The sequence below is a fragment of the Dermacentor andersoni genome, chromosome 10 (genome assembly GCF_023375885.2).
Source record: "Dermacentor andersoni chromosome 10, qqDerAnde1_hic_scaffold, whole genome shotgun sequence".
Classification (NCBI taxonomy): Eukaryota; Metazoa; Arthropoda; class Arachnida; order Ixodida; family Ixodidae; genus Dermacentor; species Dermacentor andersoni.
In genome coordinates this window covers 61477526-61495273 of record NC_092823.1, presented here as the reverse complement: position 1 = coordinate 61495273, position 17748 = coordinate 61477526, and the positions used below count along the sequence as shown (strand labels likewise).

General features: G+C 46.8%; 1 long non-coding RNA gene across 1 annotated transcript in view; it reads right to left on the bottom strand.

Moving 5' to 3' along the window:
* Nucleotides 1–16665, bottom strand: part of LOC140213545 (uncharacterized) — a 49823-nt gene extending 33158 nt beyond the window's left edge. Inside the window, exons 1-2 of the long non-coding RNA XR_011890407.1 lie at nucleotides 16582–16665; nucleotides 6375–6440 (exon numbers count right to left, since the gene is read on the bottom strand). This is a non-coding gene — a long non-coding RNA (uncharacterized lncRNA). The remainder of the gene's footprint in view (nucleotides 1–6374; nucleotides 6441–16581) is intronic.
* Between the last annotated feature and the right edge of the window lie 1083 nt (nucleotides 16666–17748).

The window sequence follows — 17748 nt, the reverse complement described above, 5'->3', positions numbered from 1 at the left end:
CTACTACGGTTGCAAGCGATGATCCGCCATGACTGATTTAGCACGAGCGCAGCAGGGGCGAGACAGTCTGTCCGACACAGCGATCGCCAAATCGTGCGTTAGTGCCCGTTGCTTCACCTATTTTACCGTGCCGGCAGCCAGCGTTACAGCTTAAACAAATTTGACCCCACCCCGCAATACCGGCACACCTAAGGACAAACGTGTACAGCACGCGTTAAGAAACCTCCTTCGTAGTGCCTAGGCAGAGTCATCTATTCAAGGAGCAAAAAGCCCCAGATTTTCTCTCTTGCGGCCGCTCTTTCTCGGGCCTGCGCACGAACGGCTGGCGAGCCCTCAAATGAACGTCTCGTGTAAAAATAAGGCCTCTTGCGTGCGCCACGATGCTAGTGCCATTTGGAGGTATTGCAAGGAACCGGGCAGACCGCTCCGTGGCCTCCAAGATGCTCACCTGCCGTCGCGCGCAAAAGCAGGATGGCGTGGTCGGTCTATGAATGGTAGAAACGCTGGAAAGGGTCTTCTTTGAGTTTTTACGTAACGTGATTATGTTTTCTACTGTAGTCAAATCAAAATCCGACGCTATCATGTCTGCAGGTTGTGTGCAAGTCGTACTTTACGATTTTTCTACGTATTTTAGTTTGAGAAATTTAACTAGTTCAGTAGCTTCTTTGCGCCACATGGCGGGCCTGCATATGGGTGGTTTGAAAATATTTTTGTGAAAATGACATCCGACGCCTGTTTTCTGCGGCGCGGGCCCTCAACACTATCGCGTTAAAATATGGCGTATTACGGGTATCAATATTAGCTACGCACTTCTGCATCTGTTATACACCCATTGTTATATCTTAACGCTAACAGAAATTTGAAAAATTGCCTGAGGCATATAGCACAAATATACTTGTTGAAGGAATTTACTTGAAGGGGCGGATATCACTTACACTGGAAATCAACTCGCGAATTTGACTTACAGCAAAACTTCATTTCCTAAAGAAAAGCCAATGCCAATGGTTTCAAAGGCACATTCGCTTGCAACGAATTTGAAAACGACTATAAAAAACTGCTTCATGGTTTCAATTGGAAGACATACGGGCAGTCAAACTTGCGTTAGAGGTGCAGTGTTGTGCTATTTACTTTTTTAACAAGTGCCTTGTCTTGTTTTCAAACTCGAAAATTACTAGAACGCCTACATATGGATGCTCTCGAAGCCTCTGGGCACGCTCTTCAGAAAACTGCGGTGTTATCTTCAGAATGCGTTTCAAGTGCATATGACTTGAACAATTACAGGCTGCAACACTTAAATTGGAATATCTGCTGCAATGTAAGTAGTCTAAAATAATTGTCGAACATTTTTTATTTAGTGAAATATTCTACGCCACATAACAGTGTACCACGTGTGTTTTCAGGCTTCCCAATTAAAAAAAATTGCCTGCGGCAGATAATACAGTAATAACTATTGAGCTAAATTACTTGATGAGGAGATTGCTTCTACAAGAAAGAAAAATAGCTAACTTATTCCCAATATATACAGTGCCTTTTTAGCGGAAAAGTAAGAGCACGTCATGGCGTCTGCAAATTGGCACGTGGGTAGCTTGTACGTGAGAAACACCTGCATTCAGTTATCTCGTACATAATGACAATCATGACAAAGTCTATCGGCATATACGTGGACTGTTAAGTTCGTTTAAAGGAGACATGTATTGAAGCAAACCAGATCATTTTAGAGGTATTAACACGTCGTGCGAATGGCAAAATATAAACCCGCCTTGCCTAAATCTCCTTGCAGGATCACTCGTCGGCAAAAGAATTAAGAGCGGCTGGGAGACTTCATGCGCAAACCGGGCTGTTTTATTAGCGAAGTCGCTGGCAACGATGCCTCTATGATCCAGAAGGGAATGAAAAATATGTTGGGCGGTTTTTTCAGAGCCTGATCGTTGCTTTCATATATGTCGGATACCGTTTGCTAGTATGTTCAGTTACGTAAAGTTTGACATATCAGGAGCGTTATAGTGTCATAGGATATATACATAACGAAAGTAGCCGATAAGCTCAGAATGCTTAGCCTGCTCTTTTGTGGGCGGCGCAGTGAGACATCTTTACGACAAAGTGACCTGTATAACGAAGGATATTGAAGGTCCTAAGCTCTTCGTATAAAGGCTTTGTAAAGACGTGAAAAAAAACAAAAAAACTAAAGAAACCCGGCAATCTTGGTGACCGCCCATACAAAACATACTAAAAGCTAAACAGCTACATTTAAGCAGTGAGCACTGCGCTGTGCGTTCTTGCCATAGTGCGCAGTATGCTACTTCTAAAAAAAAACTTTCAGCCCAAGCACTCCGTACAGATGGTTAACCAGGGAAGCAGAAAAATGCGGCCTCGGTGTTTATCACTAGGTAAATCCCGACGGTTGAGTAAAGCCTTCCTGATTTTGGGTTACGTCTTCGTATTTCTTAATGAGGTTACACAGACATTCGGCTGCGACGGAGAGAACGGCGTCAGTGACGGCATGCCCACAGTTCACCGTTGTCGCTTGCATTCGAGGTCTCGAGTAGGCCCGGTGGCGTGGTTGCATTGTCGCGTGCGATTCTTCAAAATTAAATTGCTTGAAAATTAAATATGTCCATCACGTAAGACAATAAATGGCTCAATGGCTTAAGCAATGGCTCATACCCCCGTAAACATGGCCTTCCCGTTACGACGACAGAAGAAAAGCGAAATTCTTCGCTGCAAGGACGAGCGGCAACAGGAGCCGGCGGTGGAAGAAGACGACGACGCTCAAGCCATTGCTGATGATGATAGTTTTTTCTACGTGCGGACATGATAGTGGGGAAGGTAGCCCTTGACCACTTCACTGTAAAATTCCTTGGTGTTGTTTTCGCTCAATCTATCTCATTTCTTCCGCACGTCGAGTATACAGCTCCACGACTCTGGAAGTATGCGCAGTTATTGTGTGAAATCAGAATATTATGTGGTCTTACATTACGAGAACTCATCTATAAGTCCCTAGGTCAGACTGTATGGTGTTATGGTGCTACTATAGAGGAACTCATCAATACACCTTTCTATAATTCACGACTTTATTCTTTTATTAGAAGTAGATATACATCGGCAAACATTAAGGCAATATATTAATTTGCCCAATGCTTTTGGAATAATTTACTAACGAATGCTTCGTCAAAATTCTTGCCAAAACTCTTCCAAATGCTCATTTCGGCTGTACTGGGTCTTCCCGGCTAAAAGTTTACCTTGCCTTCTTACCGCTTATAATGATAAGTGTAGCCTTTGTAGGCATTATTAATCAGTTAGTGCTTGCAGGCTCACTAAGCCTCAATGTTGAAAGGAAATAATTTTCCCAACATTCCCGTTAAAATACATGGCCAAAGCAAATTACCTCCATGACGAGTGCCGACTAGCAGGAGCATGCTCTCATTGCTAGGAAATAAAAGTATCTCTCGTTCATTGTCCTTTAAAATCGTTTTTTTTAATGGGCATGGCCATCCATCCGCATGAAATACGGCCAATGAATATTAACGTAGCCAAGGCAAACACTTCTACGTACGAGGAGTGAAAAACTAGTCATGACTGCGTACTTCGAGGCGAATAAATCAGCCCTGGGTGTGAATTCTTTCTCTGCTGACCACCTTTGAAGATTTTAAGGCGAAACTAGAAACCCTGGTAAGTTGGTAATGGTTCATGCTGGAAGCGTAGCGTGAAATCCTGGGCAGCATGACCGACAGGCATATACCGCCCGCATTGTCCGGTCTTTCCGTGTCTTTCTTTCGTACTCTGCAGTATTTGGAGACCACTCGAACTTGAAGAGGATCCGCGAGTATTTGTCAGGTGCTGGTGCTAACATTTATAAACACGCTAATATGCATAATAGTCTCAATACAGGAATGACCCGCCAGGGTGCTTCAACAGCCATGGCTTACTGTTTCGGGGCGCCAGGTCACTTGCTCAATGCTGAGACGTGGCGGCGGCCTTTCGATGGGAGTGAAATGCAAAAACGCCCGTGGGCTTTGATTTAGGTGCACATTTAGGATTCCCATGCTGTTAAAATTAATCTGCAGTGTTTCTCATCAGGCACTGTTCAGTTTCACGACGTTAAATATTGCAATTAACATTTATTTTTCGATAGTGGTATGAAGAAACAGAGAATGCAGCGAAGAGAGACATACATAATGGTAAATGTAGGATGCCAAAAATTTTAAAAAATTGAGCGCAAGTAGTAATGTCAAGCTGGTTTTCTCTGCACTGTGGAAACTTTCCTACTAATCATCGCAAAGAGAAAGAAAACTTATATAGACCATTGTGCCACTGCTGCTCGAGAGATTCCCGCTGAAATAACAGAAATATCGCGGGCAACCGTTCTGCGAAAAAAAGAATGAAAGTTCCACTTTATTCTGTCGTCCTGTTTGGACTTTATAAAATCTAAAGTATTTGTAAAATAAGCAAGTAAATAAAAAAATTGTTCATAATTTACATAAAAGGAGATACGAAAAGAAAAAAATTACCGACGATTACGTTACTTCCTAATGCGAAATTTGAGCGCAGCAAATAAGCTGTTTCACCTTTTCGATAGATTGAGGCAAAGAAATCGAGCAACACATGTATGCGCTATCACAGAATTTTTTTTTTTTTTCACACGTATTCCTTTAACAAAGACTCCACTAACAGTTCTTGACAGTCATGAAGGAAGCTTTGTGGTCGGAGAAATAGACTGATATATGTTCGACTTGGTACACCAATGCTTGATTCTCAAAGACGAGATCTATACAAGTGCCTCGCGAGGTTGTCACAGCCGTGGGACGCGTTACGAGCGAGAGGAACGGGATGTTCTCCCGCATAAGTGTTAGGAAATTGCTGTTTGTCTTTATGTCAACATTAAAGTCCCCCACTACTAACATCGGTGTGGATCGATGGACGGTTAATGCGAGTTGCAGGAAGTGCACGACGTCTTTCGTGAGTGCGGTAGCCGGTGCTTTGACAACCGGAGACTCGCAGGAAGAGGGGGGAGGGGGGCGGCGTGTACACCCAGCGGCAAACGATGGGGGCAGAAGCGCGCGCAGCAAGCGGACAACACGATAAAGGGAGGAGGGAAGAGATAGCAGCGACTGACTGATGCCGCTGACGCCGATAGTGAGTCAACCCCAGCTGCGGAGTTGGTTTCAGGGACAACGCCGCCGATGCCGACACAAACAATATGATACCCTCGCTTCCGCAGCGCTAAGAACCAGGTCTAGCCGTGGGAAGGTGGTCACGTATTCGTCGACGTGCCGGGGCCTACGTGAAATAACCGGCGCGTCGGCAACTGAAGAGCACCCTATCCGCCACACAAGAACAGGGGGGGGGGGGACCCTTTCCTCCTCTTTCTGCATGGCGGCGACGGTGTTCTATGCAGTCACGTTATCTTGACTCTCTAGCGGCGTCAGCGGCATCCAGCGGTATCAGTCGGTCGCTGCTAGCGCTGGGGGGATGAAAGGGGGGCGGAGCTGGTTACGAGGCCGACGACAACGCCGACGATGACGCGAAACCCAGGAACGGACGCCAAAGAGCTGCGCTCTAAAACACGCCGAGCCATTGTGTCGAAGAAACATCAGCACCTGCATAGGAGCCTGCAATTATGCGATACTTTTGACCGTGGAAAGGGAGAGGACTCCTGTGGCCATTGAAGGAAGGCCCGAGGTACGGACGTTTCGCGTGTGTTTGGGTGTGTGTGCGCGCGCTTGTTTTGTGTGCGTGCCTCTGTGTGTGCGTGTGTGCGTATGCGCATGTGTACTGGTGCCTGTGGTTAGTTTATCTACCTTGACAGTTCTAAAATAGTAAATAAAGCAAATCAAGTGAAATAACGACTCTTCCCCATGAGAAGAAAGCTTTAAAAGTTTAACTCTGCAAGAAAAAAAATAGAACAGCTCGACGTAGTATTTGCGGCAGAATACGTGAGTGTCGAAGCTCGGATACATCAAGCACAGGCTAAAATTTGCATTTTCGCCGTAAAAACAACACTTGAAGTCCTCCGTTCAGTGATGTTAAGTTACTACGCGTAGGAAAGTTAACAGATATGTAAGATTGCCAAAACGTTTAACATAACTCAAGTGAGCGATGAAATATTTATGAGTGTGCCACCATTGCTTTTAACAGAGTTTTGCTTACAAGTCTGCTTGATGCAAAGTTCACTTGAACAACCGCGTGGCCTGATACATCATGTTGTGGATGTCCATTGCGAATAAAGCTGAGCGTGCAAACTGTCCCTCCCGTCGACGTCGTTTATATTCACTCGCTTTTGCTTCTTTAATGGTAAGCACCCACTCACCTAGCAAGAGTCTCTGCTAAGCTCAGCTGCAAATCATTGATTCAAGGCAGGCTTCGATGTTGCTCACCATTCGAGGATATCGGTACCGACTTGTTCACCATCGCGGCATCGGTGATAGTAGCAATTCCCACTCCTGTAAAACGATGTTCATTAAATGCCATTTTGAAATTCTGATAGAGCGTAAACATGCTGAACTAAAGCAAACACTTGCCACGAATCTAAAAGAAATAGAATAAGAACAAAGAACCTTGACTTTATGGGACGCCTACGGGCGCCGAAATGTAAAGTTGTCTTTTTACGCTTCATGTTCCTCCTTCACCTGACGGGTTACTGTGTAACCCTTGGTTTGCAAAGATAAAATGGTACCTAATCTAAAGGCAATGTGAACTGCGTCTGCTACATGTCTTAGTGGCGCAACCTGATAAAATATTTTTTAAAATAATATATTGACACGTGGACTTGTTTGTGTTTTACGATTGAGCACGTTTCACCATCTAACAAATGTTATCGCTCCGCGCGGGACGCGTCCGCATGCATCGGAAGTTTCTCGAATGTTATCGATGGTTCTGTTGTCACAGAAGTTTGGTTTATCTGATTGCATGTGTGACACGAAATATGTAGAACTTTCGGGAGGACACGCGGGAGTCACTGATTACTCAGGAATCTTCGATGACTAGTGTGTAAAAGCTGACGTGCTTGACCGGCAGATCAGATTTTCGACGATCGCGGCCTGTGTTCATCTCTATTGCCATTCTTAGAGTGTAGTCTGGTTTTTGAGGGCACAGGTTAACCCAATAATATGCTAGTTTCGTCATCCCAAGTTTTGATGCTTTCCTCGCCGTCACTAGTACATGACATCTGGTGGAGGTGGTAGTGCGTTCATGTACCAAACGCCCCCACAAAGTTGCGATCGAAGCCCGAATCTCGACGACAACACCAGCGTCTCCAAGGACCAGCGAGCTAGCCGCAGGCACAAGGACTCTGCTACCAGAATACGGAGCTCCTCCCGAGAATAACCGAGGGATCAACCCCAATGCCTACCCCAGCGTCCCACATTCTGCTGCAACAATCTCGGCACCCACTAACCTTGCATGGATCATCGTATGAACACCGAGAAACCTGGCTAGAGACCTATGAACCAATCGCGACTTTCAACAACTGGAACTCCGACGACAAGCTGCGGCATGTATATTTCGCCTTAGAAGACGCCGCCAGAACATGGTTTGAGAACCGGGAGCTGACCCTTGCAACATGGGGACCTGTTCCGTAGCGGCTTCCAGCGGATATCTACGAGCGTCGCGCGCAAGGAACAGGACGAAGCTATTCTAGAAGCCCGAGTACAACTACCCAACGAGACCGCAGCGATCTCCACCAAGGAGATGACGCGCCTGTTCCGCCATGCCGACCCGGATATGCCTGAGGAGAAAGAAATTGGTCCTTCAGGTAATTCCTGGCATGGACTTCCTGAACCAACACTGCTCAGTCATCCGCGCGAAGACGAAGTCAATAACGCTATTCGAAGATCATAAGATACCGCCGGAGAGCTCTCGTAATCACCATGCCTTGAGCGTGCTCGAAAATCAAATCAGCAACCCGCCCCGCTCCAGCAGTGTCATTTCCTTCGGCGCTGAAACTCCTGCAGACGTAGAAGGCGCCATCGAGGGGGATCAACGTCTACTGCTCGATCGGGAAACTTGCGTCGCAAGAGGCATTGCTCGATGCACGGAGGAAAAACGAAATTGTTGCTGACAAACTTCAGCCAGGAGTTCAAGCACATCAACAAGGGCACGATGATCGCATACATCGAGGAAATTCTTCAAACCAGCAATGCGTTTGTCCCCTTGGATTCTGCGGCATCTGCCTGGACGAGAATAGTTCCCGAATCAGACTTCGACATAAATACAGGTGTCCACCTCAGTAAGCAGGAACTGTTCAAAGGTCTTCTCCGACGACACAAAGACTGCTTTTCGACATCATCGAAGATTCGACAAACGCCAGTTGCAAAGCATCCTATAATAACCGAATAATAACTCGATAGCTTTGCCAGAAAACTTACCGAGTTTAAACACGACAACTTGAAGCTTAAAGGCAACAAGTCGACGAAATTCTGCATGACAACATCATCGAGCCGTCGAAAAGCCCGCGAGCATCTGTAGTCTTGGTGAAGAAAAAGGACAGGACCCTGCGTTTCTGCGTCGATTATCGTCAACTGAGCAAGACCACGAAGAAGGACGTATATCCCGTCCCACGGATAGACGATGCATTGGATCAGCTCTGCAACGCTAAATACTTCTTATCGATGGATCTCAAGACTGGCTACTGGCAAATAGAAGTAGACGAGAGGGTTCGCGAAAAGACCACCTACATCACACCAGACAGCCTCTATGAGTTTAACGTCATGAATGTGGACTGTGCTCGGCAGCTGCAACGTTCGAGCGCGTCATGAACACCGTGTTAGCAGGGCTGATGTGGCAAACCTGTCTTGTTTACTTGGACGACGTCGTCGTCCCCGCTGAAAATTTCGACGATCACTTTGGGTGGCTTGCGACATTACTAAATGCCATCAAGTCATCACGGCTCACTCTGAAGCTGGAAAAGTTCCGCTTCGTTTACGATGAGCTTCGGTTCCACGGCTACGTGATCAGCAAATCTCGAATTCGCGCCGACCCACCGAAGACAGCTGCCATCACAAAGCTCCAGCAGCCCATCGACAAGAAGGCAGTGCGTAGATTTTTTGGCATGTGTGCCTACAGGTGCTTTGTCAAAACTTTTTCACACCTCGCTGAGCTTCTGACACATATAACTAAGCGTGATGTCGCGTTCAAGCGATAAACGCCGCAGGCCGACGCATTTACAGAATTCAAACGACGCCTTTAATCGCCACCGGTACTTGCGCACTTCGACGAGGACGCCGATAGCGAAATCCACACTGACGCCAGTAACCTAGGCCATGGCGCCGTGCTGGTGCAGAGGAAAGATGGAATTCAACAGGTGATAGCTTACGGTATCCTGTTGCTGTCAAAAGCGGAAGGCAATCATTTACCTCGTCATCATTTGGGCTACAGCAAAATTCAGCCCTTAACTATATGGCAGGACGTTCAAAGTCGTCAGCAACGATCACGCGTTGTGCTGGCTAGCGAACTTCAAGGACCCTTCAGGAAGCCTGGCGTGGTGGAGGCTGAGCCGGCAAGGATATGACATCACTGTAACATACAAGTCCGGACGAAAACACTCAGATGCCGATTGCCTATCACGCGCCCCCGTTGACTCGCCGCAGCAAGATGACGAGGGTGACGACGCTTTCCTTAGAATAATAAGTGCGGAAGATTTCGCCTAATAGCAACGAGTAGACCAGGAGCTAAAAGGCCTCGTCGAGTATTTGGAAGGGAACACCGACGTTGTACCTAGGGCATTTAAGCGAGGGTTATCTTCGTTCACGCTTCAAAACAACCTACTCGTAAATAACTTCTCACCAGTCCGCGCCAACAACCTTCTTGCTGTTCCCTCAGCATTGCAACCAGAAGTACTGCACGTCCTACACGACGATCCGCCCACTGGACACCTCGGATTCTCCCGGACACTATCGAACATACAGGAAAGGTATGGCTGACCGCCGACGTCGCCCGTTACGTCAAGACGTGCTGAAGCCACCGACAAGGCCAGAAAGATTACTACAGCCGTTCGAGCCTCCTTGCCAACCCTCTCAGAAGATTGGGATGGATTTGTTGGGACTCTTTCCGTCATCAACAACCGGCAATAAGTGTATCGTCGTGGTGACGGACGACCTCACCCGCTTCGCTGAAACGAAAGCTCTGCCGAAAGGTAGTGCAGCATAAATGACGAAATTCTTCGTCGGGAACCTGCTGCAACATGGCGTCCGAGAAGTTGTCATCACCGACAGAGGAACTACCTTTCCTGAAGAGCTCACCCAAACCATTCTGCAATACAGCCAGACAAGTCACAGGAGGACAACTGTCTACCACTCGCAGACGAATGGCCTTGCGGAGCGCCTGAATAAGGCCTTCGCGGACACGTTAGCAATGTACATACATACGTCGATATCGAAGACAAGACCTGGGATGCCGGCCGTCCGGCCGTACGTAACCTTCGCTTACAACACGACGTTGCAAGAAACAGCACAGATCACGCCGTTCAAGCTGCTTTGCGGCAGGAACCCGACGACGACTCTTGATTGCTAGCTGCCGCACGTCACCGACGAAGAAAAGTGTGACGTCGCCACCTATCTCCCGCGCACCGAAGAAGCCCGACAGCTCGTACGCCTGCGGATCAAGAACCAACAGAGGACCGACAGCCGACACTACAACCTTCGACGACGCAATGTCGAGTACCAGCCCGGTGACCGTGTTTGGGTTTGGGCCTCAATACGCCAACGAGGACTTTGTGAGAAGCTTTTGCGCCGCTATTTCGTACCCTGCAAGATCATCCGATGCATCGGCGCACTCGACTATGAGCTCGTGCCAGACGGCATTTCGCTATTACAACGGCGCCGCTCACGAACTGAAGTAGTTCATGTTGTGCGACGTAAGCTGTTGTACCAGCGCTAGTGAACTTTGGGACTTTGCATAGCTGAACTTCGGACTTTTTTTGTTGGACTGTGTTACTTTGGACTTTGTTGTTTTGTTACTTTTGTTTAATAAATGTCCTTTTGTGTTCCGGTCTCCGGTTTGTAGCATCGGGACGACGCTTTTTAAGAAGGGGGCGTTGACACGTGGACTTAAAGTTTTACGGGTGAGCGCTTTTCTCCGTGTAAACAATGTTATCGCTCAGCATGAGACACGCCCGCGTGTATCGGAAGTTTCTGGAATGTTGTCGATGGTTCTGTAGTCACGGAAGTTTCTGTAATCTGGGGTGCGATCGGAGATAGTTGTTCGGCGCGTTCGGTCGCTTACCGGCGCGCGCGATTGGCCTACTCCGCGCCGGCGCCGCCTGCCGCGGGGCGCGGCATCGTTTTTGGTGTCGTCAAAATGACGATATGCTCCTGTCAATCATCGCGCAACCGAGCACGTCTTCTGCTATGCGCCGAACCCGACGGGAGTTGGAAAATTTGAAGCGATCATACGCTCGTTAAGGCCGATCCACACGACGGACCAAATTTCTCTTTTGGACCGCGGTCCGCGCATCACGTGATAGGACATCACCAGTTCGTGCGTACCGCCGTTGGCCCGCGCAAGACCGCGGCCCTCGCGGTCCAACAAAGCGCCGAGGCTTTTTCCGCTTCCGTTTTGGCGGCGGACCGCATGCAAACCGCAGCGATTCTGGCGTAGCCAACGAAGGTTGACCGGCAACAGAGTGTCTTCAGCCAAATCCAATCTAGTTTTCGGCTCAGCAAAAGCCAGTCAAGCCAGTCGTTTCATGTCCGCCGTTCCGCCTACACGTGCGTGAAGCAGACATATTTTTTAAACACCGTGTCCTCTTGGAGTGACGAGGAGGTTCTTTATTTTGTATCCCTCGTTGAGCAGTTCCCGGCTTTGTGGGACTGGAGCCGGAATGATAACAACGATAACACTCTGGCCGAGAGTGCAGCTGGTTGGTCTGCTCTGCCGTCTGCTATGGCGGTCCGCCGTGTGGATGTGCTCTGCGCCGGAGAGGACCGCGGCGGGCCGTCACGTCGCATCACGTGACCGATCGGCCCGCGGACTTGGTCCTTCGTGTGGATCGGCCTTTACGAGGCCGGCTCGCATGGTGCGTCTGGTGAGTTGTATTGAATCCGACCGGAGGCAGCGGCTGCGGAATGGCACGTTCGGATCCAACCAATAGTTTAATTCGAGAAAATGGCGCTTGCGTATGGAACTTTGGTTGCTGCGCTGGCGTTGCTCGAGGAGGAAGGAGAGCGGGTGGAGGCGCGAAACGCGTTTGAAGAAATGGCGTTTCCCGAAAGAAATAGTGCGTTCGTTCTACAACGAAATTGACCCCATCATTGGGGCCAGCGAACCACTGCAATGTTGTTGCTGCCTCTTGAAAAGTGCACTACGGTTCCCGTCGTTTCTTTTTTCTTTTTTTTTTCTCGCTATGCGCGACACCCCCTAGGGGCGGCGCAGAGAAACTCGGCAATAGTTATAAATTGTAGTAGCCACACGTACTAATATTTGGAAAACTTGTTTAGGCTAGAGAAGAAAAAATACATTTTTTAGATAAAGATTTCATTCATTGGAAGACCAGAAACATTTCGTTTCGTAGTATACTGTCTGCAAGCAGACGACAAACGAGGGAAGTAAGCTTCCGGGGAGTTCACAGTTTGCCGATTGGCTGCTCTCTCCGCCCCGTTCTCACATGCTTGCATACTGTCACTTTGGGACGTTGCAGCAACCGAACAGAACGCGCATTGAACAAAGATCTCCGATCGCTGCTCCGATTGCATGTGTGACGCGAATTGTGTAGAACTTTTTGGAAGGCACGCAGGCACCACCAATTACACTGGAACCTTCGATGGCTATGTATAAAAGCCAACGCGCTTGACCGGCAGATCATATTTTTGATGATCGCCACTGTGTTCGCCGCTGTCGCCATTATTTGTGTGTAGCCTCTTTTTCAGGGCACATATTCGCCCAAAAACGCTTGTTTCGTCATTTCCCGTGTTGCTGATTTCTTCAGCGTCACTACTACATGACAATATTGTATTGTACTTAACTATGCCTCTCGCACACCACACTTTTGGTAACCTGCGAACGAAAAATCTAAAAAGCCTCCACAGACTTGACTTCAACTCGAGAATACCTGAAAATTAAGGCGTCCCAGATTAGAAGGATCAAAACAATACCAAGTCATCGAGTCTAGCAGGCACCAACCGTTTCTGTCTCAACAATATTTCCCCCAGTTGTAATGCTGGACGTGAATGTCCCGGTATTTAGCGGACATTACGTTGCCACGAGGAAGCCTTACAATGTATTTTTTGAATAAAAGAACGTCTTGTATCGACTTTTCAAAAGTTCATGGCTAATTACGCTGTCGCAATAACCATATTGAACCTGCCGCTCAAAAGCAGGCACTTCGGCCTCGCAAAGCCTCACAAAACCAACATACCTCCTTACGTTCTCAGCAACGCACCTTAGGTAACGCACCATCGCAACAGCTGCACATTTAGCTATCATGTAAAACACACTAAAATGCTACGCTCCCCCTTCCCCAAACTCTATTCACTCCTGCACTTTGAGTCGAGAGTGTTAATGCGCTATAAAACGAAAATAAATATTCACAGAAACTTTTTGACAACGTTTCCTTACTCGCATCTCGAAAGTAGGTTTTCAAGCAGAGAATACTAATGTAGTTGTTCCATCAGAAGTGCACGTGTAAATGTTGTGACCCTTCAAGCGAAAATGACACTGCAGTTGAAGAGGCAGATAATACTGCAGTTGATAACCAACGCAGTCTTTAAAACCAAATAACATAGGAGTAACTGCAACATTTGTTCGGTTCTTATGGACGGCATTATAGTCATTGGTTTCAGTCATACCTGTTGGAGTTAAATTATTACTCGCGCGCAATGTTTTCTGAATGTAAAAGAGTCTCTTTTTCGCCTGACAAAGGCAACATTTTCCAATTCTTCCTTTGAGCAAACTATTCCTTTGCAGCCAACTTTTCCTTTGAGGGTATTTGCCGGATGTTCGGTGTTCTCGCTAGCACGGCTTACAAAAGAGTGAGACTGTACAAGACACGAGGAGATATATTTCAGGCTCATATCTAAGCTCCTATGTAGCAACCGAGAAGCTTCGAAGAATTTGGTACTGTTGCCTCCCATATACCGGGAAGACGGAATACGTTAAACCTCGACAGCACCGGAGCCACGACTAGTCTACGAATTGTAGAATGAAACCTCCTTTATATTTTAGAAGTTATCGCTGATGGCAGTGACGCTAAATGTGAAAACACCTTGTTTAGCTGAGTCATTTATCTAGTGATTTGTCTTAGCAATGCTTTAAATATTCAAAAGGTTATGCTTTTATGCTGCTTTCAGACGCATTTCCGACATCATTTTACGCTAAGCAAAGCGGTAGAGGGGAAACTCTTTCAACATCAAGCTTTCTCAGAAACTATGTTTTGGCGCAGGAACACGGTGGGGGGGGGCAAAGTGCAGGTGCAGTGGGTAGTATGGGCGGGGCTCGATTCGAATCCTTAGCTTCTCACCGAATATTGAACTCCATAAAAACCACGTCGCGTGTTATACACTTGGGATAACAGAAGGCTGGTCCATGCGGTGGTAATCAACAAAGCGGCCCCGGGGAGGCTACAAAAGCGTTGTGTTCATGAGCTAGCTGGAAAGCGAAGTTTGGGAGCTGAGTGACAGTGCGAAAGGGGGGGGGGGGGGGGGGATATGCGGAACACAATGCAAGTGCCACAGTCCAAAAGTCACCAAGCCGGAAGGGTAGTGATCTAGGTTAAAAACATAAATAAATCCTCAGTTGCAAGTTGGCACTGCGTCTGTATGCCTTTTGTGTCCTGTCAGTGTGCGCAGTTTTCGTTTTGAACGTGAGTGCATTTGTAGTGGCGCGACAATCGGCCCCACCGCCGCCGAGAATGAAGATGGTCACGTGCGTGCATGGCAGCGAACAGAATACGCAAGTGTGCCCTTCTTGAGTGGTCGCATTCAGCTGCTGCTCCTTGTAACCATCGCCACCATGGCAGGAACGCTCCAACAAGCCGTGGCCGTGGCGGCTTCACCTCCTAAGCCACGTCCACGCATTAACTAAGCGAAGAGCGAATCTCTCTGGTAACATTCTGTTACCCAGATGTTCTCCGCAACTTTATCTGTAAGCCTGTTTTTCTATGGAAGAATTATCAATGGCAACAGGCTGCAGATTGCTTGTGGGCTTCCTTTTCGCATAGCAGGAAAGAAGAAATGCTGGATGTTTGACATTTCCCAATCATGAATATAAAAAGCTAAGAGACAGTGAAGCCAAGGAAAGCAACGGGGAAATTACAAGTCGCTGTAACTGAAATGCGGAAATGTATTAAAGAAAAAGAAATTAACTGGACGAACATATAACTTTCCGAAGAGGGAACCCGAATCTAGAACCTCCACATCACGCGTTCGTTACACTACCACTTGTGCTACGGCTACGGCTGTCAATCCTGCCACTATAACAAGGGTATTTAGGTTTGCTAGATCTAACCCTGGGAGTATTTACCAGCGCCACTCAAGGTCGTAGTGGGCGGATGTGCTAAGTCCCTTTTTTTGTCTCATGTCATCACGTAACAGCTTGGCTGAGGAGAGGAGGCACTGAATAAATGAAGCCTAGTATGCTGCCTATTGACATCAAGGCTGCTAGGTTCGAGACCCTGGCTCTGAATGAACGAAATAAGGGAAACCGAGGCTCTCCATTTTTTTGTAATCCAACCCACAATGAAGTTGAAGGAATTATTTTCATTATTTTCAACACTTCAATTACAACCACACCTTATTTGCCCTAAACATTCCCTAGCTTATTTGTCTATTGGCGTTATATGGCCAGTTTTTCACACCGAAAACATGGTATTAGGTGTATTCGAGAGTATAACAACAAGTGCGGAAATACTGAATTTGTACGTGTTTCTACGTCTGTAGTGTTCTCCAAGGAGTAAAGCAAACCTGCTGATATTGTTACGTGTAGCTGATGTACAAGTCTATTTACAATATATTTACACGTAGACCAACGGTGGCAAATATGGCGACGCTATATGAAACGGGCACACGTCGTCTTCTTCCTCCTCAGTGCAGCCACACTGTGGCGACTGTTCCGTATCGATATTACGTGAAATTATGACCTTGATGCTGTAATAAAACTTGTATATTGTGAGAGACGACGGGAACGTATCTTGCTTAAGTGGGATAGTCAGCATAATTTACAAGATTGCGATGACATCCCTTCTTCTAATTTTAATGTCTTAAAAACTAGCTGAAGCCGCATTTATTTCAAGACCATGTATTCAATAATTATGTGCACTTTGTCGCTAGAAACAGCGCTTCTAAAACATACTACAAGGTAAAACACGTTGGCGGACTAGTTGGTTATAATCCATGATAGAATGTGTAAGCACGACTGAACGAAGACGTAGAAAGAAAGGCACCGAGAGACAGCGCTACTTTCAACTGTCGATAGTTGAGCGTTGATAGCTGGCAGTTGTAATTGATGAAAGTTATATAGCTGAAAGTAGCGCTGTCTGTGTGTCTCTATTTCTTTCTATGTCCTCCTTCGGTCGCGCTTACACATTCAATCACACTATAAGGTCTGACAAGATCAGTCTACCAAAATTTATTGCTTTATTTAAGATGCACTGACCTGTTAACAGAAGTACTTGAATGGGAAATCCAAGCTTCATTTCTTAACTTTCGTTTGTGCCACAGCAACGTCAAAATATTAACTTCTGCGGCTCTGTTAATCTATACAAAATAAAAAGAAGAAAGGTATTGTAGTAATGTACGTAGCCAACAAAACCTAGTATAAAGTTATTCTAACAAAAATAAAATACTGGTGTAAATGCTTACGGACTTAACTACTTTGGACTCTGTCATCTTGAACTATGAACACGAAATCTGCGTTTTAACACATTTCCAGTTACTGCACTAGGATCAGTATCAAGCGCATTTCAGAGACATAAAAAGATCCAGTAGAGGAAAGAACTCAAAGAACAGGCGACAATTGTTAAAGAAATAAGAAACTGCATAAACGAGAGAAAGCACACCAAAAAATACACACAATACCTTCTTACAGTTTTCACATACACCAGAAAACACAATGTACAAGCTGCCGAAGTGCAGGTTTAGGAGCTTCACGGGCAGTAACTGCATTCCTCATCTTCGTGTAAGCTGCCTGCTTTTCTCACTGTTGATTCCAGCGCTTTGCTAAAACCTTATTCTGCTTGCTTCGTTTTTTTTTCTTTATGGCAATCACTTTTATGACTCTTCACAGGGTAAAATTAGGAACAGAAGTGGAGCAATGGTCTTCATCAACATACGCTGAATACTAAAGGGATAGAAAACTCCACCCGGCCTGCCTTCAGTTCCCGCATTTTCTGTGGAACAGCCGAGCACCCGCCGTGGTTGCTCAGTGGCTATGGTGTTAGGCTGCCGAGCGCGAGGTCGCGAAATGGGGGCGAAACGGGGGTGGGGGCGAAATGCGAAAACACCCGTGTACTTAGATTTAGGTGCACGTTAGAGAACCCCAGGTGGTCGAAATTTCCGGAGTCCACCACTACGGCGTGCCTCATAATCAGAAAGTGGTTTTGGCACGTAAAACCCCAGAATTTAATTTTTTTAACAGCCGAGCGGGATGCAGCAGAGTTTTCACAATATCTCAATGCCCTGCAGTGCTCGACTCTGCTCAGAAATGCTACCCAGTTGTTCGATAGGTCGCATGAAGCCTCATTGCTCAATTTCGTTTATGCCGCACCCGCGGCAGTTGTGTTGCAGCACACTACTTCTGCCGTGCGACATCACGCTAATAAAG